This window comes from Oreochromis niloticus, linkage group LG14, assembly GCF_001858045.2.
Source record: "Oreochromis niloticus isolate F11D_XX linkage group LG14, O_niloticus_UMD_NMBU, whole genome shotgun sequence".
In the NCBI taxonomy this organism is placed as follows: domain Eukaryota; kingdom Metazoa; phylum Chordata; class Actinopteri; order Cichliformes; family Cichlidae; genus Oreochromis; species Oreochromis niloticus.
In genome coordinates this window covers 5,478,807-5,504,089 of record NC_031979.2, presented here as the reverse complement: position 1 = coordinate 5,504,089, position 25,283 = coordinate 5,478,807, and the positions used below count along the sequence as shown (strand labels likewise).

At 42.6% G+C, this 25,283-nt stretch overlaps 1 long non-coding RNA gene across 5 annotated transcripts; it reads left to right on the top strand.

Moving 5' to 3' along the window:
• The first annotated feature begins 1,781 nt into the window (after positions 1–1,781).
• On the top strand, positions 1,782–11,759 carry LOC102079914 (uncharacterized). Of its 5 annotated transcripts, none has more exons than XR_001223005.3 (5): positions 1,782–1,821; positions 8,869–9,053; positions 9,198–9,352; positions 9,589–9,638; positions 11,353–11,759. It is a non-coding gene; the product is annotated as an uncharacterized LOC102079914 (long non-coding RNA). The 5 variants fall into 5 exon arrangements; XR_001223004.3 differs by having other exon boundaries at positions 9,192–9,352; XR_002064422.2 differs by having other exon boundaries at positions 8,869–9,352.
• The last annotated feature ends 13,524 nt before the right edge of the window (positions 11,760–25,283 follow it).

The following is a 25,283-nucleotide window of genomic DNA, read 5'->3' as shown; positions in this document are numbered from 1 at the left end:
ACATTTTAAAAATGACATTAAATGACATTTTTAACCTGGTTACAAACCCATAAGTTGATTAACTAAAATAAATAAACCAGTTAAAGAAAAACAGGAAAATGTTAAAAATCCCCCAAAATTACCCACGTGTACTGAATAAATCAATAGGCTAACACATAATGCCAACACGGATGCTGCCTACTGAGCCGGCTCTACTGTCTACAAAGGCTCAGATCCTTCAATGTATGCAGCAGGCTGCAATATATGTTTTATCAGTTCATGACGCAAATCTGAAGAGCAGTTTCAGCAGCAGGTTCCTTCAGCCTCGCTGTCTGAGGGGACGTTCAGATTCTTTTATTCATCCAGTTGGGTCAGGTCCACACATGCGAAACAGAATAAATCACACCTCACTGCACCCTGTTACCTTTGTATGCCATGACATATATGTGCACACATATTTGCGTCCTTTTATATTTAGATGTATATTTATATTTATACCTATATCTCTGTTTTTGTATTCATATTTATTTATCAATATCTCTGTTTCTAGACTTCATTTTATAGGAGTGCTTGATGTTTGTTGTATATTTGTTACTATGACAACTCAGTTTCCCTCTGCAATTAATAATGTCTGTCTGATTCTGATATTAAATCAGTGATGTTGATTCATATGCCTATTGCCTATTATGTATAAACAAAAATAATGTTTGTTTATAAATAATCAGCATTCATATATATCATGTAGATAACATGATATTTGTAAATTAAAAAATATTACATTTTTTAATCATATAAATTTCACGCACCTGTCATAGACGTCCACATGACATCCCAAAAAAATTACCCAGCCCAGAGTTCAAATGTTGAACGTCATATTGACCTCGAAGTTGGGTTGGACGTCCAAATTGTGGAACTAGTTTGGACGTCCAGAATTGATCACGGACCGACGGACCCAATGTAGATTTGATCTGCAAGTCTATTTGATGTCCAGTGGCAGTGGGTTTGCTTTTTAGGTTTATTTCAGTTTTTCTTACATCTGCTTCAAAAATCCAACAGTTTTCCTTGTTAGATTTGGACAGCCCTGTAACCATGTAACACCTGCCAGTTTGTCACATTAATCCCCCAGCCTATCGAAATCATGCAGCTACCTTTAAATAAATCACTCTCTGTCCTAGTCCTTTTCACTGAGCACACACCTGCTAACTCGTCTGTAATCTCAAACTCTATCCCATGTACAAACATGATTAACTTCACTGTATCAGAGACATCGCGGCTCTTCTCTGGAAAGTGTTGTTTCACAACTGAAGCTCCAGATTTCCCACAGTGTCCTCGATCTGTTTTGTTATGCTTCACAAACTCTGAAATGCTTCTTTTTTCACAGGGCATATGAGCACTTACAGAGTCCACCAAACACTCTTTGATAAATTCCTCAGAGAATGGCTTACTGTTCTTTGCCATTTTGTGGGAAATCACAAAGTTCAATCATTATTATTTAACTTTGATTTTGCCATTATTTATCATTTCTAGTCTTTTGGTTTCTTAAAGTTCTGTCTTCTGATTTGTGTCTCTGTGTTCCATAGTTGCTCTGTCTCACCTGCCAGCTGTATTCCCTTATCAAGTCCGCGTCTCTGTGTTTCCTGTTTTACTTTGAAAGTCTGTGTCTCATGTTAATGTATCTGGTTTTGCTTCCCTTGTCTTGTTAGCCCTGATTTGTCCCAGCTGTGTTTCCCTCCTGTCTCCCATTCCCTGATTGCTCCCTCTGTGTATATAAGCCCTGTGTTTTGTTTGGTCTGTGTTGTGATCTCCCTCATCCTATGCTGTGTGTTCCGTCTACCTGCCTGTGTAAGTTTATTTTGTATTTTCAATTTTGTTGCATTTGAGTTCACGTGTTTGCCTCCTAGTGTCTGCACACTGGATCCACCATTCCTGCCTGCACACAGCTCATGACAAAAGCATGTCTATTTCATGCTTTGAAGAGGCAAAGTGTGAAATGGACGTGGTGGAATGGCGTGTCCATTAGACATTTTTCCGTGATATCGGTTATAATTAATCAAAATGACTGCAGATCTGATTTACCTTTAACCAAATCTCGACCTTTACTGTGAAAGATTTCATATCTGTGATCAGTTTAATCGGGTGATTTCCATGCATGGAGAACGCTGACTGTCCAAATTTAGATCTGCGAATTGGGGTTTTTTTACGGTTGCCTTTTCACCATGCTCCTAGTAGTGCCATTACTGTTTCTTCTTACTCTGGTGCCAGACTACTCATATGATTAAAAACTAATTTAAGAAAACACAAATGAATGAGAACTCTCACAACTACGTAAACTGTATGCCACTGAACTGACTTGTCATTTATTCATAAGTTGTTTGATGCACAAACACCAGATCACACCAGACTGTCATACAATATGACAAATCAGGAAAATGGTATAAATGGAGTTGGCATGTCATGTTGAATGAACATATAACAACTCAGATTAGTCTGAACCATCTTTAAAATCTTCTTTAGATGCTTATCAAATTTGAGATGTACATCTAAAGTTAAGAATGATTAGACATCCACATGCAGAGAACTTGGATACGTTTATTACATTTCCCTGGGCATGTAAAGGATCATGTATGTAGTGATAACAAATGCAGCTTTCATAGGTCCCTTTTTTTTTTTTTTTTTTTTTTTTTTTTTTTGTGTGTGTGTTAAATTGGGTTTTCAGCTTTAAAAGCCAAAAACCCGTACAAAAGATGAACAGGAAAGAGCAGCGTCATGACAAACATGAGAGGAAGTTAAGAAATCCTGAACAAACATGTCAGTGGCAGAAAACACTTGCGTTTTTTCTAATTAACCAAAACACAAGTGTTGCAAAAGAATACTCCCACTCGCCAACTTTCACCCCCAAAATGCACACAGTACACACACACTCTGCTATGTCGTCTACAAATGAGCTCATTCATGATGAGTTTTATCAGGGCCCTCGAGGGCCAATAAATTCAGCAGTGTGTTGTCTTTACACCGTGCACACATGCAGACAGAACATTATGTCCCTTCTTGCTGTTTCAGTCTGGGAATCCATCATCCTGACCTTTTGTGCATTGTGGAACTGTGCGCACACACATACCCACACCCTCTCAATACAAACTAAAACTAAGCCTAATCCTAGTTTCAGATGGGTTTACAGTGTGGTTAGTACATGTGTAACCGGTGGGTTTCTGCGTTGTGTCTGATAAAAACGGTAAAAGAAAGAAAGAAAGAAAGAAAGAAAGAAAGACCTCCAAATAAATAGCTTGCCCACTCCAGCTCCTCTCCCACAGGGGGAATTGTAGAAAAGGGCTGGCATTTATTATTACATTAAACATAAAATATGCATTTACACGTAACATATTTGATAAAAACAAAAACAACAACATGAAATCCGACATACCTGATAAAAACGGTAAAAGAAAGAAAGACCTCCAAATAAATAGCTTGCCCACTCCAGCTCCTATGACCAAACACAAACAGTGGGGAAGAGGGTTAGCTTAACCCACCACAACTTCCAAGCTAGCAAGAATTATCTATTCATGCTAGTGTTCACGTTCCCTAGAACACACATATGGCACACACATACTACACATTTGTAACATCTAACAAAAAACAGGCTTAATAATGACAATAATTGAACTAAAATCACAATCAGAAACATCCAGGTGGCTAAATATGCATTATATGAGTGTTTTACAGTGTTGGGAAAGAAATTACACCAACCTCTCCCACAGGGGAATTGTAGAAAAGGGGAGAGGCAAAAGGGGTACACTGTATTTATATGGTTGCACCAAAGAAGAAGAAGAAAAGAATGAGGAGGGGCTCTAACTGATAATGAACATAACTACAGGCTTGGAGGTCCTAAAAGTCAGGTATAAAGGGAAGAGTTTGGGGGTTTAGAACACATTTTGTGTAATTATAACAATGTGATTTATGACCCTGTTACACATGCTGCATTACCACAGTATTTTTTTTTTTCCCCCTCTGATCCTCCGTGCCTTCAGGTCTTTAACTCATCCGTCTGAATGGGTCCGCACTGAATACCACCTACTCGTAAAATCAGCTGCGGATTCCACTTAAGTAGCACTTCGAAGCCTGCCTCTAAATTATAGTGTAAAGCATGCGGAGAGATGCAGTTTGGGAAAAGGGAACACCATCTTTCAAACCTGTCTCGAAGAGCGTCAGTTTTCCAGCTGACAAAGCTTCTTTGATAACCTAATCGTAGAAATGCTGGGTTTAGGGAGGTTTCCACACAGAGTAAGTCCTGGAAACCTTATGTTGTACAGGGTGGGCCATTTATATGGATACACCGTAATAAAATGGGAATGGTTGGTGATATTAAAGTCCTGTTTGTGGCACATTAGTATATGTGAGGGGGCAAACTCCTCAAGATGGGTGGTGACCATGGTGGCCATTTAGAAGTCGGCCATCTTGGATACAACTTTTGTTTTTTCAATAGGAAGAGGGTCATGTGACACATCAAACTTATTGGTAATGTCACAAGAAAAACAATGGTGTGCTTGGTTTCAACGTAACTTTATTCTTTCATGAGTTATTTACAAGTTTCTGACCACTTATAACATGTGTTCAATGTGCTGCCCATTGTGTTGGATTGTCAGTGCAACCCTCTTCTCCCACTCTTCACACACTGATAGCAACACCGCAGGAGAAATGCCAGCACAGGCATCCAGTATCCTTAGTTTCAGGTGCTGCACATCTCGTATCTTCACACCATAGACAATTGCCTTCAGATGACCCCAAAGATAAAAGTCTAAGGGGGTCAGATCAGGAGACCTTGGGGGCCATTCAACTGGCCCACGATGACCAATCCACTTTCCAGGAAACTGTTCATCTAGGAATGCTCGGACGCTGGCACCCATAATGTGGTGGTGCACCATCTTGCTTGAAAAACTCAGGGAACGTGCCAGCTTCAGTGCATAAAGAGGGAAACACATCATCATGTAGCAATTAAAAATATCCAGTGGCCTTGAGGTTTCCATTGATGAAGAATGGACCCACTATCGTTGTACCCCATATACCACACAAAACCATCACTTTTGTTGTTCCAACCGTCTTGGAGGGATCCATCCAATGTGGGTTAGTGTCAGACCAATAGCGGTGGTTTTGTTTGTTAACTTCACCATTCACATAAAAGTTTGCCTCATCACTGAACAAAATCTTCTGCGTGAACTGAGGGTCCTGTTCCAATTTTTGTTTTGCCCATTCTGCAAATTCTGTGCGCTGATCTGGGTCATCCTCGTTGAGATGCTGCAGTAGCTGGAGTTTGTAAGGGTGCCATTTGTGAGTAGCTAATATCCGCCGAAGGGATGTTCGACTAATGCCACTCTCCAGTGACATGCAGTGAGTGCTACGCTGTGGACTCTTGCTGAATGAAGCTAGGACAGCCACTGATGTTTCTTCATTAGTAACAGTTTTCTTGCATCCACATTTTGGCAAATCCAACACTGAACCAGTTTCACGAAACTTAGCAAGCAGTTTGCTAACTGTAGCATGGGAGATGGGTGGTCTCGTAGGGTGTCTTGCATTGAAATCTGCTGCAATGACCCGGTTACTGCGTTCACCAGATATCAACACAATTTCGATCCGCTCCTCACGTGTTAACCTCTTCGACATGTCAATGGCTGTGAACAAAGAGAAACCTGTAAATAACTCATGAAAGAATAAAGTTACGTTGAAACCAAGCACACCATTGTTTTTCTTGTGACATTACCAATAAGTTTGATGTGTCACATGGTCCTCTTCCTATTGAAAAAACAAAAGTTGTATCCAAGATGGCCGACTTCTAAATGGCCACCATGGTCACCACCCATCTTGAGGAGTTTGCCCCCTCACATATACTAATGTGCCACAAACAGGACTTTAATATCACCAACCATTCCCATGTTATTACGGTGTATCCATATAAATGGCCCACCCTGTAGATATCCTCATGTCTGAGCTCAGCTGTTCACATACAAATACAGGACTTACTCTTGGATAAGCGATGAAGTGTTTTGTTTTGGTTTTTTTGGGGTTTTTTTTTACCACACCACAATAATAAGGACAATACAGAAGACACATTTATTATCAGCTTCTAATTGGCATAATTCACACAACCTGTTATCTGGATGTTTTTAAATCTTCCAAGGGCAAGAGGACAGCTGACTGATAACGGGTGTCGAACTGAAGAGATTTCACTTCTTGACAAGTTTGCAGTAATGGGGATGTTAGTGTAACTGCAATGATGTTTTGTTTTTTACAAAATGCCTTCAAACTAGTTTTTCTTTAGTTCTAGTCAGTAGTTTTCTCTTAATTACAATGCATGATAAATTATTAATGTACAGTTCAGTTTCCCCAAGAACACCATCAAGCACCACAGCCTATGGAGAATTGTGTGGTTCACTCCTTTATTATGTCATCATTTCTACTGTTCCTAGATGTTTTGTTTTACAATGTTTTTCCAAGTACTTGGGGACTGGTTGACTTATAAAACCAGACCAAGTGGGTATCTGCTGTCTTTGGTACTTTGGCTTCAGTTTTCAACTTATTCTGACTCACAAGTTGTTGCAAACTGACTCTTGGCCAAGACCTTTTGCTTCACATTGTAACGGCTACAGTACACCTTTAGTTTTAGTTTAACTTTTAAAAGTACAGGTCCGACTTTGGGAAAGTAAACTGAAACTGCACCAGATTTGAGTCAAACTACACTTTGGGCTGGAGCTTATTTGATTACCATCTACCACCCTATATGCATTCTAAAGCAGATTCTCAAGGCTAAAGCGGTATCCCTGTGTGTCAGATAACGACGTTAAGGGCCTTGCATTAAAATCCCAGTGAACACTTCAACATAACTGGTTCAGAAACTAAATCTAGCTTCTTAAAAAAATCACCTGGACATCCACTTTCTTGCAAGAAGAAGTTTTTGTGCAAGAATTATTTTATATTATTATGTTGTCAGTTAGAACAAATGGTATAAATAGTCCCTAGGCAGTATCATTAGAAGGGATGGCATACAATCTCACTGCTATGCAGATGATACCCAGCTTTTGCTTTTGCTTTTCCTTTGAAGCCAGATGACACACACCAATCAACAGGAATGTCTTAAAGACATAAAGACCTGAATGACCTCTAACTTCCTGCTTGTAAATTCAGATAAAATTGAGGTTACTGTAGTCAGCTCTAAAAACCTTTTGAAATATGGTACTGTATCTAACCAGATACTCTGGATGGCATTACCTTTGCCTCCCATGACACTGTGAGGAATCCTGCAATGAGTTTATGTTTGTTTGTTTGTTTTTGGTTAGGGATATTGTCCTTCAATGCACATATTAAACAAAAGGAGATCAAACTGACCCAAAGTCCAGGAAGGCCACTAGCTGGCACAACCAGAGCACACCTCTAGCAGCACAAGGTGACCCAAGCCCACCTCTGTTAAGCTGAAATGAATCTTGGATAACCATTTCTACATAATTAACTATCAAGTGTGTATGATTAGTGTTGCGGGGGGGGGAGACTGCAGACTCTTTGTATGGCAAAAAACCCTAGAGGTCAAATTGAAACAAGTCATCCAATTTTGTCCGTGCTTGGTCTTTTGTCCTTAAGCGCTTTTTTTTTTTTTTTTTTTTTTTTTTTTTTTTAAAAACCTACAAGAAATATAGGATAATGTAATTGCCACCAAACTAGCAAAATGTGTATAGTCTTACTCCAGAGTTGTGGGCACATATTTTCTTCTTGAGGAGATGTATGCTAATTTCATCCAAGCATGAAAAAGATCGAATGTCTCCCCAGAGAGAAAGAACTGAGGCTCGGAGTTCAGCTTTGAAAGGATGACGGCCAAAATGAGTACCAACCTGTTGCTGTGCTGACCACGCACCACAACAAACACAACACTTTACAAAGCAGACTATGGTAACCATGGTTCTCTCTATCATCTGACTCAAAACTTTTCCCAGCTCCATGAAACCCTGGCCTACCTTCAGAGTGCTACACCTTCTTGGCCCTAGAGCTGGAAGCAAATGTTACACATGTATGGCACACAATGTAGACATTTAAAATTCATGTAGTAGGTTGCAGATGGGGATCAGATCAGATAACCTAAACGGTGTCACACTCTAATCACTGAAGGTCACTCTCATTTACAGTTCTTCCCTCCAGTTTCCATGCAAACACAAACAGATGGAGAAGTTAAAAATACAAAGTGCCAGATGTGATTAAGATGACCGATTTTCTTTTAATCATGTCCCATTTTGCTCCCCGTTAAGTCGTCAGTTCTTATCACTGCCCAGTTACAACATAAATCATATTGTTTTTTTGTTTTGCTTAGGATAATTACTATACAGATCTTAAAAAAAGTTTTCCTAAAAACAAAGCCAAGATTCCCCCTGTGAGCTGATCCTAGCTATTTTCTTCCTACATGGTCATGACACTGACTGCATAGCTATCCAGTGACACATCCCCATTTTATAATCTAACTTAAACATAGGTTTTGAGGCATGTCATACAAATCATATTTCACTCTTTCTCTTGTGCAACTGTGATGTCTCAACATGAAAACTCAAAGCGTCCATAGCTGCTGGCTGATAGTTCCCCGTTGTCAGCCAGGCGCTGCAAGCATGAGCTCATGCTCTCCAGGCTGCTGCATGTTGGGGTTTTGTTTTGTTTTTTTGTTTGGTTTTTTTTTTTTTCCCCCCCTGTGTGCTGAGATTCCATGCAACCTGACCTCACCAGAGAAACTGGCAGGGCACAGAGTTGAGTCTGAACATAAACTGCACGAGTCAGGTTCTGTCAGTGAGAACAGTGATGGCAATTAGCTGCTTTGCTTTTCCAAACACCCTACATGTTGGTAATCTGACTGATGTGTCACAACAGTTTGGGAGAGGACAGCCAGGCTGCCGTTAGAGCTGTTTATTATTCCGCCATCATAGGAGGAGTGCTCTGATGGCTCTGAGCTGAACTCAAGAAGCACATGGAAGAACAGCAAAGGAAGAAATCCAAAGTAACTGTGGGGAGGAGGAAAGAACCAAAGCCACTGGACAGAGATTAAAGCCCAAACAGTAAAGCAACATCCACATGATCTCTAAATGCACTCACACTGATTTTTCCACTCGATATTCACAGATCTTCACTATGTGTGTAGCCAGCAGCTGACATGAATTTGCTTATGAGTTTAAGACACCAGTTTTTCTTTGGAGACACAGCAGGATCAGTACAGTCTGTACGGATAGGATACCATTAATAAAACACCTTCCATGGACTATGATACAACAACATCATCATCAACATGCGGTCCTGAAGAGGAAAAACACCAGTTCAGAGGCACTGGCTAAGCCTGTACCACCTGCCATATTGTATGGTAAGTACATTGTGTGCCGTATGTTATGGTTCTCATTCATTACTGACACCAGAGATGAAATTAAATTCATAGAAGTGATGTCACCAAAGCAGACATCAGGCTGAGTGACAGTTCAGTGTTTTACCAGTTTACCTACAATATAATGTAGGTATAACAGCAATTTGCAGTTTCAGTGGTGCCCACTGACTTTATCACATTCAAGTGTTTGTTGTTAATCATTTTTCCTGTGTTTCCAGTGTTTTTAAAGAGTAATGGAGGGAGGAGTAACAGATCAGTGATCAGAAAGGTGTGTTTTGTGATCTTACTGGTTCAGTTTGCAGTTAACTCAAACTGTTAAAAACATGCAGTGAAATCCACATAGGACAATGCTGACCTGAGGCATGTGCTATGAAGCAGGATTTCGTCTTAGTAACTTTGAGGTCAGCCCTAGGTTTTCTGCACTATGAAGGCAGTTCACTTCTTACTGGGGTACAGTAAGAATAGTAATATGTACAGATTATCTGGTGTAATGTGAGAAAATGATTGAAGCTAGGTTAAGAAGAGAGGTTATGATCAGTGAGCAGCAGTATGGCTTCACATGTTAGGTTTGCTTTGAGAGTGTTGATGGGGAAGTATAGAGAAAGTCAGAAGGAGCTTCAGTGTGTCTTTGTGGATCAGAAAAAGCATGTGATAGGCTGCTAAGAGAGTGGTACTAATTGTGGTACTGCATGAGGAAGTCGGGACATGCCGAGATATTAGGGTGGTGCAGGACATGTATGAGGGCAGCGAGAGAGAATTGAGGTGAAGGTGTGGTTGGAGTGACAGAAGGGTTTAAGATAGGGGTGGGATAACATCAGTTATCAGATCTGAGCTCCTTATTTGCAGTGGTGATAGACAGGCTGACAGATGAGGTCAGGCAGGAGTCTTTGTGGACTATGATGTTTGCAAGAAGTAGAGATAGGCAAGGCAGATGAGTCTAAATACCTGGGGTCCTCCATCTAAAGCAACAGGCAGTGTAAAAGAGGTGAAGAAGTGAGTGCAGACAGGGTGGAGTGTCAGAGATGATTTGTGACAGAAGGACAAAAGCAAAAATGAAATGGTAGGTTTACAAGATGGTAGTGAGGCTTGATATGATGTATGGTTTGGAGATGGGAGCACTTACATGAAGACAGGTGGCAGAGTTGAAGATGGTAAGATTTCGAGCTTTGTGTGATAGCCACAGTTAGGGTAAATCCAGATAACGAAAACATAACCTGGGTGTGTTGAACTTGCTTCATAGTACAGAGCCCTGAACTGAATAGCTCAGCATGTTGTCACTGTTGTTGTGGTTTTTGTTTTTTTTTTGTTTTGTTTTTTTAAATCAGATTTGAAAAGATATCGAAGTATTGGATTCCTATCTCAAGTCATCACTGTCTTTTAGTAACCTAAAAGAGCTGCCAACACGGTAGACTCTTAGGTTGTGTCCAAAATTACTGTGCATCCCGTGTACACAGTGTAGTCCATTAAGCATCTGCTGGTCTAGATTCTGAGGGCATACATTTTTCCACATAGGTCCAAAAACTTTACTGCTCACTACTGAGCATTTATTTGTATTTACAGCCACAGCCTTTCTCCTCTTTCACTTTCTTCGGGATTCAGTTACTGCAGTGTGTGTGTGTGTGTGTGTGTGTGTGTGTGTATATACACACATATATATATATATATATATATATATATATATTATATATATATATATATATAATATATATAATATATATATATATATATATATATATATATATATATATATACACCGACAGACCCAGCTAGTTTTTACATATTTGTACAAATTTTAATACCTGACTTCTCCACAGTCAGATCTTTCTTTTCTTTCCCAGTGACTTGTACCAACAAGTCCACAGCCATAAGATCACAGATAAGCATTGAAACAACAGAAGAATAGTGTTAGATCAACATTAAATCATCTTCACCCTCCTGCCTTACGGTGAGTTAATTGTTCCCTGTACTTTTACAACATCCAGGGATCAGAGAGTGTGTGTGTGGTTCAGTATATCAACAGTGAAATCAGGCCTCATCCAGCACCAGTCTCAGCTTGCTTCCTGTCTCTGCAAACTGGATTATCATCTTAAGATCTGTGACTGGATAAAGTTGCAGTAATTACACAGAACTAGGCCATCATGGAATTTCACAAATGTCATGCTCATCTTTTCTACGGAATGATAATCTGTAACTGATATAGCCGTTGATGATGTTGTAAGTGCTGATGTCGTTTTAACTTTTTACACAATTAGCATGTTGTATATTCCTTTGGGCAATAAATGGAGGTTACCAGCAGAGTTTTCACTGTAATTGTAGACCTCACTGGCTCACAGCCAGACACACACAGCTCCTCTAGAGGTGGATTTGATGATAGATATCAATAAAGACCAGAGATGGGCAGTAAGGCGTTACTGTAATCTGATTACTTTTTTCAAGTAACGAGTAATGTAAGGGATTACTATTGCAAAAACGGTAATTAGATTACCGTTACTTTCACGTAGGAACGCTGCGTTACTGCGTTACTAAAACCGTGATTTTTTTTTTAAATTTTTTTTAAATTTTTTTTTTTGCGAGAACGTCTCATGACAGTGACGTAAGCGAGTGCGACGTTCGTGACAACAGCTGTCTGCAGATCATAATATATCGAGTGCAGGACAGAGTGTAGCATGCAGCGTTTAAAGCGTGGAAGTACTGACCTTATTTTGAGTTTGATTCCATAAAAAGTGACAAAAACATTAGTGTCCGTTGTGCGTGGGAAGAAAACTTCTTTTTACAGCGAAAAAACCCCTAAACTTCCAAGCAAGCACCGAGTGCGCTACGACACAATGTGAAATTCACAGAGAAACTCACGGATTCTTCCACTGACCGCTGCAGCACACCTGCACCAGGGTAAACCTCCGCCTACCCCAGTCCTGCTTTACAGGTGAAAATAGAGCAACAGGACCGCTAGTCTTTGATTTTATTTATTTTCTGCTGTGTTTTACTTGCATCTATTTGAAAGAGTGAGTGTAAACACAAAAAAATATTTTATTTTATGTGCTGGAATGTGCAGAAAATAGGTTTAAATGTTAAACAAATTTCTTCCAGTCAGAGAATGTTGCATATAATTTAATTTTTGCTTGATGCATAAAGTTAAAAGATTAAAACTAATAAAACAAGTTTTAAAAAGAGACTTTTCCATTTGATTACATTTTGTATGATGAATTATGCAGAAAAAGTAGAATTGGGCTGAAAGATCTATCGCTTTATCACCTATTCAGGTTGTAAATCGTGTTTTTTAAAAAGTAACTAAGTAATTAATTACTTTTGAAAATAAGTAATCAGTAAAGTAACGGGATTACTTTTTGGGGGAAGTAATTAGTAACTGATTACTTTTTTCAAGTAACTTGACCAACACTGATAAAGACCCAAGATTTCTGTCATTTTAACCATTTTGATTTTTTTTTTTTTTTTTTTTTGTAACTTGTTTACTGTCAGCTACATATTCCTGCCCTTTGGCCTTTATCTTTGAAGAGAGGCCAAAGCTACATTCATTATCCATGATTTATATGAGAATATTCCATATTGAGATCATCTTCCATGGCGCACCTGATCATTTCTCATGGCACACCTATGTGCTACGGCACAGTGTTTGGGAGACACTGTATTATATTATACATTTCTTACATAAAGTGGCAAAAAATTAAGGTTTAATGCCATGTAAATTCTTTACAATCCCTGTTTTGACTGGTGTGAAAGTATTTTGAAAGTGTCTTTCTCACCTGAGTTGGTTGGTTGTGGTCATGACACCAGTGGTGTCCACAGACTAGCAGACTCTCACATCTTCTTCTGTGAACAGACAGAATACATCTCACAAGGAGACAACTGATAAAATCAGAACGAAGAAGGTAGGAGCAGGATTTATGTGAACTGTGGTTTTACTTTAAAAACACTGCAACACTGATAATGGTCTTTTTTTTTTTTTTTTCCAAACATGACGCATATGTGTAACCATATCATCTCTCTTATCATGAAATCTTGATGGTATCTGGTCATTGTTTATCCTGAGATTGATTGATAGCCTTTGTCTGGTTTGTCTGTAATTTTTAATGGCTGTGTTTTTGCTCTGCTCTCGTTTGTCACATGGCATTACTTCAAAGAATATGAAAAGCTAAGTCTGAGATAGATAGATAATTTTTTTTTTTTTTTAATTTTCTTCCCTTTCGCCTGTGGCACATCTTAGACAGTTCTGCCTTAAAGACAAACCTGCTTTAATGTGTTTGTCTCTCCTAAACATTTGTGATCAAACCCTGGGCCACACATACACACTTTTATCCCTTAGGGCACCAGAGGTAGGCAGCACACAAACACACAACTCGTATCAGTCAAAGTTAAGCCCATTTTATCCCTGAAAATGGACTCAGTTTAGGTCGTCTCTGTGGACTCCATCCTATATGTTCCTCTTCATCAGCGCACATCAAAGCTGATGGCTGACATATACAAGCAAAGAGGGTCAGCAAGTTTTACAAGCACCTTCTTCTTTATTGTACTCAGTGCATGTCTCTAATGAGAGAGCTGGAACAGAAAGCATAAAACGAGAATGTGATATGAAAGCAGAGGATTTCTGGAGGTCAGTAAGTTTTACAAGAAGCTTTGATGTAAATGATAGGAAGCAAAGTTACAAGACTTACTTTTCATAATGGCCTACGACAATGTTCAAAGAAGATTACAAATAGACAGATTTAATGTGAAAAACAACTTAATTCCTCCCCTGTTGTATGTGGACATATAAATACCTATGTGTATGCACACAAATACATGTGAGTCTATGGAAGAGACCACCTCTGTCCACAATCAAAAAAATCATCAAGTGCTGCTGAATTTTCAAGTACTCCCCCCCCCCCGCTTATGCTTTGTGTGAACAACTAAAGTGTCTTGCTTATGAAACCCACGAAGTGCTACAGAGAAAATTACATTTATTTATGCAATTAACACATTTTGAACTCTTAAAGAAATATGACAAAAAGGAAAGACACTCAGTTGAAGGTCTCTTAAATGAATTTAAAAGCTGAACTTAAATGATCCATGTAGCAAAGAAAAACTGTTGTGAGCCGCCACCCTTATATCGCCTTTGGGCTTTTGGAACCTGAATTTTAAAAAATAACTGGAAAAAAATCTCTTTGTGTAAGGGCACGTGCATGTAGATGGTCGTAGCTGCCATATAGTGCCTCAAGTGGCCTGTCTGGGTAAGGCGAGAGAAAAAATTATATAGAGGTCAGAGAGAAGCCCTGCGCGCGCTCGGGTGTGTATGTGTGGAGCCGAGGAGAGGAGAAGTACCCGCGTATTGACCCTGTGCACGAGAAAACGCTAACTTCCAGGTTTGAGACCGGATGTGGGGTTGTACATTTCCGGTAGCTTTACTTTGCGGTCAATCGCTACTGCGAAGATATACTCCAAAATCATGTCCAAAACTCGAAAACGGAAAGATCGCGTTAAGTTACAAAGAGCAGAAGGTGGGAACACTCACCACTGTTGTGTCATAAAAAATCTAATGATCAATTTTGACATTTAAGGAGTTTAGATCGATCAGTTGTTTACATCACTCAACACAAGCAGAACTGCATTACAAAATCAGAAGACACATCGTCCACATTCAGAAGCACATTTCTGTATAGTGACTGGTCTTATGATTTAAACAGGCAAATGTTCAGCATTCAAGCTACAGGTGAAGAATAGAATAGAATAGTCACCTATCGCTGGTTATTTTTAGAACATAACACCCGCCATAAATGAGGGACAGCTGAGAAATATAACATTTGAATTCCTTTTCTCTTTTGCTCTGAGGCGCGGGGCAAAAATATCAACAAGTCGATGAACATCATTTACAGATATATTGGGTAAATGCCCAAGACATCTATAGAAATGTAAATCACCGCTTGATTCATTCATTTGCTTAACTTGTTTTGGACCGTAAACAAGGTGCAAATAGGACACCGGAAACAAAGCTCCCCACAGGAGTTTCCGCACCGGAAGTAGTGTGGCAGCACGAGGTGGGAATAAAGTAAATACTCTTCACAGTTTAAAAAGACAACGCCACCCTGGGAATTTCACCCAGAGAATACTGGAAGTAACACTAATCACCAAGAAGGCAGTTAGGTTTGTTATACTCAGTACAGAGACTAGGTTCAATGATAAAACAAGTTGACAATTTATTAATTGTTTAAAACAACGTATAAAAGCACAATCATAAATATCAGAGTACAAATATGCTTAAAAAAGATATTTAGAGCCGAGGCTTACCAGTGGAGGGGCAGGGATGCCACACACAAACTCAAAAAAAGAAGAAAACACACCAAGACACAAGTGCAGCACACTATCACACACTCACACTAATAAACTAAACAAGGCAGGTGTGTACACTCAAAGGATCCCACCACCAAGGCACCCTAGTCTCCCCCACGTCGGCACTCCGCATCTGAATAAAAGAAACAAAGAAAATTTTAATATATTACAACAAAACTAATATGTAGCGCTGGGGGATAACCCAACTGCAGAACCACACTGGTGATCTGCAGCTAGAAAAAGGGCCTCCCACCAGTGGGGTAACAAAAATCCAAACTACAAATCAAAACAACAGAACAACAACATACAATCTAGATAAAACTCTAAAATCTGGAGCAAACGCCAGCTGACTCCCATAACCGGCATGCATATGGCCGCTGTCCACGCCGACGTCCACTTTAAAAGCTGGCAGCAGCAGGAAAAGAAACCTCGCAACGGGAACAGACGGGCAAAGCAGCAGCACTTCAGTTAGCGTGGCGTTGTGTAAAACTAAGGCCCACACTTCCTGCAAAGCATAATAAGTAATTACTATAAACGAACAATAAAAGGCAGAGATCGTAACAAAATTGGATTACGTACCGAGTAAACCACGTCATGAAACATGAGCAGAATGGCTCAAAGGAGGCTTCTACAGCTATGACCTACAAACAATATCTGTTTACCACCAAGTAAGGTAATGTACACACTACAATGAGTAAACACCTACCAGCCGCGATGGAGGCTTCAGAAGGGTAACCCGCAAATGATCTCTGCAACACGAAAGGGAAGTCAGGTGACCAAAAAGGAGATCACAGGTAAGCGATCCAGGAATGCTCAAATGGCCACTATTTATACTAGCGCCCCCTAATGCGCCAGGCTGAAAGTGGGTTGAACTGAGGAATAACATTCATCCTGCCACAGTAGCATATGCTAACGTGCACATAGTCAGTTGTCACGGCCAGTCACATTAAGAAAGCCTCACGGTTTGACTGAGCCCAAAAGGGGTTTCCGTGAGGTCAGTGAAGCAGAAGTTGCAACTGCAGCAAGCTTAGACGGAGTTTCACTCCGTGTGCGAAGCTTGGCTTGTGTAGCCGTGAGCCGCAACTGGTGTTGCTGCAGGCCACCGTCGAGGTGGATAGCGTGGGGACAGGGAGTTGGAGCGAGAGCTAACTCCAGCTGCGCTTTTCTTCAAGACCCTCCACCGTTTCCAGTTGGATTAGGCTGGGTTTGGCCGTTAAGTGAACGTTTGGAGCGAGGGAGTATAGTTAGCCATCTCGCTGGGAGCTGACGAGCCGATGGGAGGACTTTAGCCACGACACTTAATGTTGCCCGTTGCTAGCCTGAAGTTGGATGCATTCTACGGACCCGACGTCGAGGACAAAGTGGATCATCAAGGAATAGGTTACCCTGCCATCTAGACGATGTCCTGGTTGTTCATCCTCCTCCTGGTTACGATGTATGTGAAAGTGTCGCCTTTTCGGAGCCCAGTGCTTTTCCCACGCGCTGTCGCTGAGAGACAAAGGTACGGTTTCTATTTTCCTTGTTTTTGTGAACCTGAGACTGGATTGCTCACTCCGGCTGCTGTAACTTTGGTCAGCTTAACGGACTGGGACCCTGCAGTCAGCTCCTGTTCACTACAGTTACACCTTCAAAAAAAGACTGTATATGGTTGCATAGTCAAAGGACATTTTGTTGGGACTGACTCGTAGGAACTGGGACTATTACCCTGTGAACATTGTAAATTGTGTTATGTTTGTGATACAGTGTTAATCATTCTAGAGAAGAGAATTTCTTTGTTTAATTTCATTATTTTATTTGTTTTGTGATTTTTGGATCCCCGTCTGTGGCTAGTGTAAACCAAGGGTTTTACAACAGTGGGGTCACAATTGCCTGTTTCATTCGTTGAACCTGATTTCTTTTTATTTCTTTTGCTTTTTTGTTTCTTGCCATCCATGATTTTCAGGGCCCATCGTAACTGATGGATGGCAAAGTTCAAAGGGCCACCTGATTAAATTAAAGTTTAACACTGCTTAGAAGAGACCGTTTCATGTTTTTGTCTAACCCAAGTTGCCTTGGAGTAGGGGCACCCTAGCTATCTGGTTGGGGTACAGAAAATCAGAGGGAAGGTAGACTAGGCTGTGTTTATGTCTGATAGTATAGTATACTCCAGGCAGGCATCGTTTCTCAAGATTGAATCCTGGAGCCCCTCTTCTGTGCCGGCTTCCGCCAGACAGGTGACAACATTCCTACAGTAGTATGTATCGGGGTCAATTGTACTAGGGGGGTCACGGACACAGATCCCAGCACCCCTCGGTCGTTCAGGGCAACTTGTATACTCCTACACCCCTACATAGCAGGGGGCTGGTAGCCCCTTACAAGTGGTGTCACAAACAGGATCAACTTATTGGCTTGGGGTTGTTACACTGTGATAAACAATAGAGCTGAAGAAGGCTAAGGTAAACATGTCTGAACTAGAAGATTTGAAAAAGAGCTTTGATGAACTACAGGCGAGGCTTGCAGAGCAGGCAGGTGCCTTATAGCAGGCCCGGGAAGAACAGAGGGAGGCTCTGATCAACAGGCCCAAGCTTTAAAAGCCCCGACAGCAATCTATGTCCATCGAGACTGCAAACTGACAGATTTTAGTGGTTGCCTTGGGAAAGTGGGGACGATAGTGTGGAAGGGTGGATTGCTGCAATGAGGTCTGCATTCCAAGTCATGAAGGTGCCAGAGGAGAACCGTGTAGAGTTAGTTAAGCAACACTTAACAGTTGCCCTAGCCTCATCTTTTAAGTTCATGCTGGGCGGGGCAGGAGAGTCTGTTGAGGAGATATTTGATGTTCTCCTCCAAACCTATGGAGACAAAATCCCAATAGGTACCAGGTTAAAGGAGTTCTATGAGAGAAGGCAGATGTCAGGTGAGACTGTCAGAACTTATGCCTATGACTTACAGGAGAAGCTGGCTTTGATTAGGAGGTGGGAACCTAACCGCGTTCCTGACTCAGTGACAGTGTTGAAGGAACAGTTAGTATTGGGCTTGCGGGATGACCTTTTGAGACGGGAGATGAAAAGGAGGGTTAAGGAAGAGAAAGGCCTAACCTTTGTTGGGCTGTTGCAAGCGGCAGTCGACTGGTCTGAGGAAGAAGAGGCCCAACCCTCTGTTGTTCCCCAAAATAGGCCTAGAGCTAAAGGTGCAGTGATTGCGACAGCACCGGTTGAGGATAGACCATCCCCCCTCACCATGGAGATGCTCCATGAGGAGATTAAGAAACTAGCTGCTCGTCAGGAAGAGTTATACCTAGCACTACAGAGCAGGGAAGGGGGGAGCAGCCAGCAGAGTGCACAGCGCAGGTGAACACCCCTAAAAGACAATGAAGGGCGATACATTTGCTACAGCTGCGGGGAACCCGGCCATACTAGCCGGCGCTGTACCAAAAAAGTAGACAGAGGGGCTTTGGCTCCTATCCCCGCGGACCCAACCCAGGCGGTATTTCCTGGGAATCCAAACTCCAAGGATGGGGCTAAGAAACACCCCACCACACCGACCATTGGGCGCCAAGCAGCCGAGTGTCTTGTGACAGGGGTGGAGGAGAGCCTCAAAAGGAGTGCTCTCGGAAAGTGTCGCACTGTTCACCTTAAGATAGGGGAGTGGACACCACCTGCCTCTGGGACACGGGGTCAAATGTGACTGCTATTACGGAGTCCCATTTCCGTAGGTGCTTTGGGCCACAAGAGCTGAGGTCAGCAGACTGGATTGAGCTCACAGCAGCAAATGGGCTCGATATTCCTGTCTTGGGCTGTTTGGAGGCCGAGATTGAATGCGCCGGGAGAGTGGTTGGCAAGAAGTGCATTTTTGTACTCACTGACACTCACCCTCAGCTAGGCAAAGCTAATGGGCTCCCAGGCATTGTGGGGATGAATGTTATAGAAGATCTCGAAGCGCTTTTTACCGCGGATGGGGGTTGTGTCCAAATGGATCCTTACGCTTCCGACGAGACAGAGGCCACCATCCGTAGGTTGATAGCCCGAGCAACGAAGGAGACCCCCTGCACGGGTCCGGGTGGCAAAATTGGGTTCGTCAAGGTGGCTGGCAGGGAACCCATCATCATTCCCCCGATGAGTGAGAAAGTGGTAGAGGGCCGGTGCGGGGTCCCACCTAGGGTTGAGTGCCAAGTGTTGGCTGAGGCGGCGAGAGAAATAGAGCTGCCAAGGGGACTGTTAGTTTCCAACACCCTCGCAACGGCCATTGGTGGAAGAATCCCTCTCAGAGTGATGAACACAAGTGAGAGAGCTGTCAAGTTGATGCCTAGAGCCAGGCTTGCAGTTGTTAGCAAGCCACGAGCTGTACTCCCCAAAGAGGTTGTACAAGTAGAGGAGAGAGAGGGGGCGCTCGTGGTTAAGCCCCTGGACCAGGGTGAGAGCATAGTGACAGGGGGCGAGGTTAGGCAGTTACCTGTCCCTGTGCAAGCTAACACTCAAGACCTCACAGAGCTGCAGTGTCAAAAGCTTTGTCAGCTGTTAGCCAAACACGAAGGCGTGTTTTCAGCAAGTGAAAGTGATTATGATCACTTTCACTCGCCATCTTGATACCAAGGTGGCGGCGCGTGAACAACGCGAGGCTCAGTGTCTCTCCAGAATCTGCTATTTAGCGGTTTTTTTATCTACTTTTAACCGGATTATTCATCCAGAATTGCTGTGCGTTGCTGACCTACTGGACTCATAACTCCAACAGTTTTATCGCCGATCTCCGACTCATCCCAGAGATCTCCAGAACACCGGAGGCTGCCCACTCTCCCCGGCCGGGCGGAAGTGCACGCAGACGGCGCCGAGAACGTAAACAAAGGTGAGGTAGGCGCAGAGGGCTACGGGCTAAGCTAAAGCTAACACCACATCGGCTGCCTTTACCCAGTATTTTCCTCGCCAATGTCCGTTCTCTGGCAAACAAAATGGATGAGATACGGCTCTCCATCACTAACAACAGATGGATTATGGACTCAAATGTCATGTTTTTCACCGAAACATGGTTGAACAACAGCTGCCCGGACAATGCTATCGAGTTAGCAGGACGCCACACACACCGAGCCGACAGGCTAGCAGATGACTCCGGCAAGACCAGAGGTGGAGGTTTGTGCATTTATATTAACAATGCTTGGTGCATGAACTCCACTACTACTGAGAGTCACTGCTCACCTAATGCGGAGTTTTTAATGGTCAAATGCAGACCTTATTATTTCCCCAGAGAGCTCACTTCGATCATACTCACTGCAGTATATATCCCCCCCAACGCTAATGCTAGGTTGGCCATGAAAGAACTTTCTGCAGCCATTAACAAACACCAGAATAAACACCCCGAGGCTGCTTTTATTGTTGCTGGCGACTTCAACCACACCAACTTAAAGATAGTCCTCCCCAGATAGGGCTTTGGAGTTGACGTCACGCCGCGGAGCGCGGCGCCATTTTCGGGGTCTACGAATCAAAAGAGACACTGTGTTGGAACGACGTCGACAAGAATCATGCTTAAAAGCAGCTCCAAAGAAAACGGACGGTATAGAGACCGATTGCGTCCAGAGGCGAAGCAGCGGTACTTGCAGAAAATAGCATGCTTTGGAAATGTGGACCCGTATGAAACACGGCCGTGGAGTAGAAACCCTGAAGACCAACCGCTACTGACATAGCCTCACATATTTTCGTACCTTATCTGTGCAGTCAGCGAGTACAAGTCGTCATTCCAACAAAGGTAAGTCAGCTCGAGTACGGCATGTGAAATGCGTTTGATTTTCCCCCAAATATTCAGATTAGTGCAGCATAAATTCATTCATAAGGGGAAATTACAGTGAGAACATGTGGAGGCTGTTAGGTGGATAACATAGTGAGTTCAGTGCATTGATGTGACATTGTCCTGAAGGATTTAGTTATTCGTTATGGTTAAAGAAATTGCACTAATTTATTCATATTTATTATAAATAATTTAAATATACATCTTGCTTCTGTGTTTGTGTCCTGTGTCACTAAAAATACATTTTATTTTAATTTTATACATTGATTAATGACCTGCAGAATCTCCTTATCATATTAAGTGATTCATAATTGTCACTTTATGCTTTCTCCATCTCTAAAGTGATGACATCCTTACATTACATACTTTAGGTTCATTTTCTGCAGGCAGGTTTCTGACAGAAAACAGGCAGATTTACCCTATAAAATGCAGCGTTCTATAGATGAACACATAAAGAAATGAAAAATTACATGTATGTGCTAACTTTCTAAACACTGTCACATTTATGATAAAGTAGATAAAACACATTTATGTCGGCCTTGGCTCATAGTTCTTGTCTTTAAATTAACTTTGTCTGTGTGTGTTTCAGGTACTACACTCTCAAAGACTGAATGAACCAGCATTGCAGCCATGGGTCACTGTGAGCATCACAGGGAAGGTTGAAGCCGCCCACTGCACCTGTATGGCCGGAGTCGTGGAGACCTGCAGCCATGTCGCTGCTCTTCTGTTTAATGTAGAAGCAACTGTGCGGATCTGTGGCACAAGGACTGTTACAGATGAACCTGCATACTGGTTTTTGCTGGGTAATGTGACCAAGATACAGCCAGTGGTTGGCCATAAGATAGACTTCTCCTCTTCAGCTGCCCCAAAAAAGGCTCTTGATCAAAACATAAACAGACCATCCGTAGTGAAAGGTAAAAGGAGCCGTCCTCAAAAAAGAAAAATCCCACCTGCTACTGTGGAGGAGTTATCACTGCTATAATGCCATAATGTTTTATATAGGGGTCTAGATTTATGCCTGAAGTGCACTGCCATGTAAATAATTTGCATTTACTGAATATGTACTGACTGAGTACCACTGTTCAAAAATTTAATAAAGAAACAAACTAAGTTTTGCCTCTTTTTTTTTATTATTAAAACCGCTTTATAGAAAATCACATCAGTTACAATGTAGAATCCATGTCATTTATAGTTTATAAAAGACAAAATGTTTACATAAAATCATGACAGTGTTTACATGACCTTACATAACCCTAACCCACTACTAACATTATTTACTGTATCTTTTGAAAAATAAATACCACTATTTATACAGCAAAAGACTTAAGAATATTTAACAGGAGCAAGTTTCATTTTCCCTGGTTTTACTACCACACTGTTCACCAAACGCAGCAAAGGGTCACCTCTTCACCCTCACATGGAAGAAGTAATCAGATTGGCATGGTGGTATGTTTGAAGAAGGTCCCTTATGTAGCGCTGGAACCCAGTCACGATGTGTTTCATCCATTTCATAGGCTGGTTTGCTGCAATAATGCCAAATAATTAGAAACTCTATAAATAGAAGGTAGTTCTGCAAAATCACTCAGTAGGATGTTTGTTCTAATTTGCTATGACCTCAGAGCGCATCGAAAATAAAACTAATAGGCTATAAAGAGTGATACGATCATATTTAGAACTTACCGGAATGGAAATGTCTGGAGCACCAACAGATATTTGGAGGTGGAAGAGAGCTGGATATCAGCTCATCTCACAGCTGCTATCCAGGCTAGACGCCTTCGTTTGGTAACATCGATACACGAGCTGCCTCATGTTGCTTCCAGGTTGGGAAAGAATGAAAAGATAAACCCTTTTCAAGCTTATTCTCTTGCCGGTCGTGCGATCGAACATTGCAGCCGACCACACAGCAAGTACGAACCATGGCTGTTGTGTGTGCCTTCGCTCCCTTTTCACTTGCGCTAGACCCCCAAAATGGCGGATGCGGCCAAAATCCTTTCCACGCCCACCCCCGTGACATCACGCTCCAAAGCCCTATTCCACCAACATGTCTCCTGCCACACCAGAGGAGACAAGACTTTAGACCATGTTTATTCCAACTTGGCTGGAGCCTACAAAGCAACACCCCTCCCCCACATTGGACAGTCGGACCATCTCTCCCTGTTCCTCACACCTAGGTATTCACCACTCATCCAACGTGTGAAACCTGCTGTGAGGACAATTAAAGTGTGGCCAGAGGGGACAGACGCAGTGCTCCAGGACAGATTTAAAAACACAGACTGGAATATGTTCACCAACACAGACCTGGACCAGTACGCCTCATCTGTACTGGATTACATCTCCGAAACCACAGACAGTGTCACCACCCAGAAACGGATTACCATGTACCCCAACCAGAAGCCTTGGATGAACCGGGATGTTCGTCTCCTCCTGAAGGCCCGCAACACTGCCTTTAGGTCAGGAGATGCACACGCCTACTGTACAGCCCGGGCTAATCTAAAGAAGGGCATCAAAAAAGCCAAACACCATTACAAAAAGAAGGTAGAAGAACACTTCTCCAACTCCAACCCCCGACGCATGTGGCAAGGACTCCAGACCATTACAGACTACAGGACCACCAAACCCTCCCCCACATCCTCTGATGCCTCCTTCCTCAACGAGCTCAACAACTGTTATGCTCGTTTTGAGCGAGGGAACCCCACAACCATAACAGACATGATGCCAGACCACCAACCTCTGACTCTCTCCCCCACCGATGTAGGAGTGGTGCTGAGCAGGATCAATGTCCACAAGGCTGCAGGTCCTGATGGTATCCCCGGGCGTGTTCTCAGAGCGTGTTCTGGGGAGCTTGCAGGAGTGCTCACAGACATATTCAATCTGTCCTTGGCCCACGCTGTGGTACCGGCCTGCTTCAAATCCACCTCCATCATCCCGATACCCAAAAACTCCAACCCATCTAGCCTCAGTGACTACCGCCCAGTAGCACTCACCCCCATCATCACTAAGCGCTTAGAGCAGCTGGTCCTAGCACACTTCAAATCCTGTCTCCCCCCCACCCTGGACCCCCACCAATTTGCATACCGCCAGAACAGGAGCACAGAGGATGCAGTCTCCATCACACTGCACTCTGTCCTCTCACACCTGGACAACAACAACACCTACACCAGAATGCTGTTTATAGACTTCAGTTCAGCATTCAATACAATCCACCCCTCACAACTCATCAGGAAACTGACAGACCTGGGCATCAGTTCCCTCATCTGCAACCAACCGCCCCCAGCATGTCCGGCTGGATAACCGCTGCTCATCTACAATCACAATGAACACCGGTGTACCACAAGGCTGTGTGATGAGCCCTTTCCTCTACTCCCTCTTCACCCACGACTGCAGACCTGCTGATGGTTCCAACACCATCATTAAGTTTGCAGATGACACCACGGTGATTGGCCTCATCAGCGACAACGATGAGACAGCCTACAGGGAGGAGGTGGATCATCTGGCTGAGTGGTGCGACACAAACAACCTGCTGCTTAACACTGAGAAGACTAAGGAGCTCATCGTGGACTACCGGAGGAATGCTGACCCACATCCACCCATCCACATTAAGGGGACGGCTGTGGAGCGTGTGAGCAGCTTCAAGTTCCTGGGAGTCCACATCTCTGAGGATCTCATCTGGACGACCAACTGCTCCAAGCTGGTCAAGAAGGCTCACCAGCGCCTCTTCTTCTTGAGGACTCTGAGGAAGAACCACCTGTCCTCAGACATCCTGGTGAACTTCTATCGCTGCACCATCGAGAGCATCCTGACCAACTGTATAACAGTCTGGTACGGGAATTGCTCCGCCTCG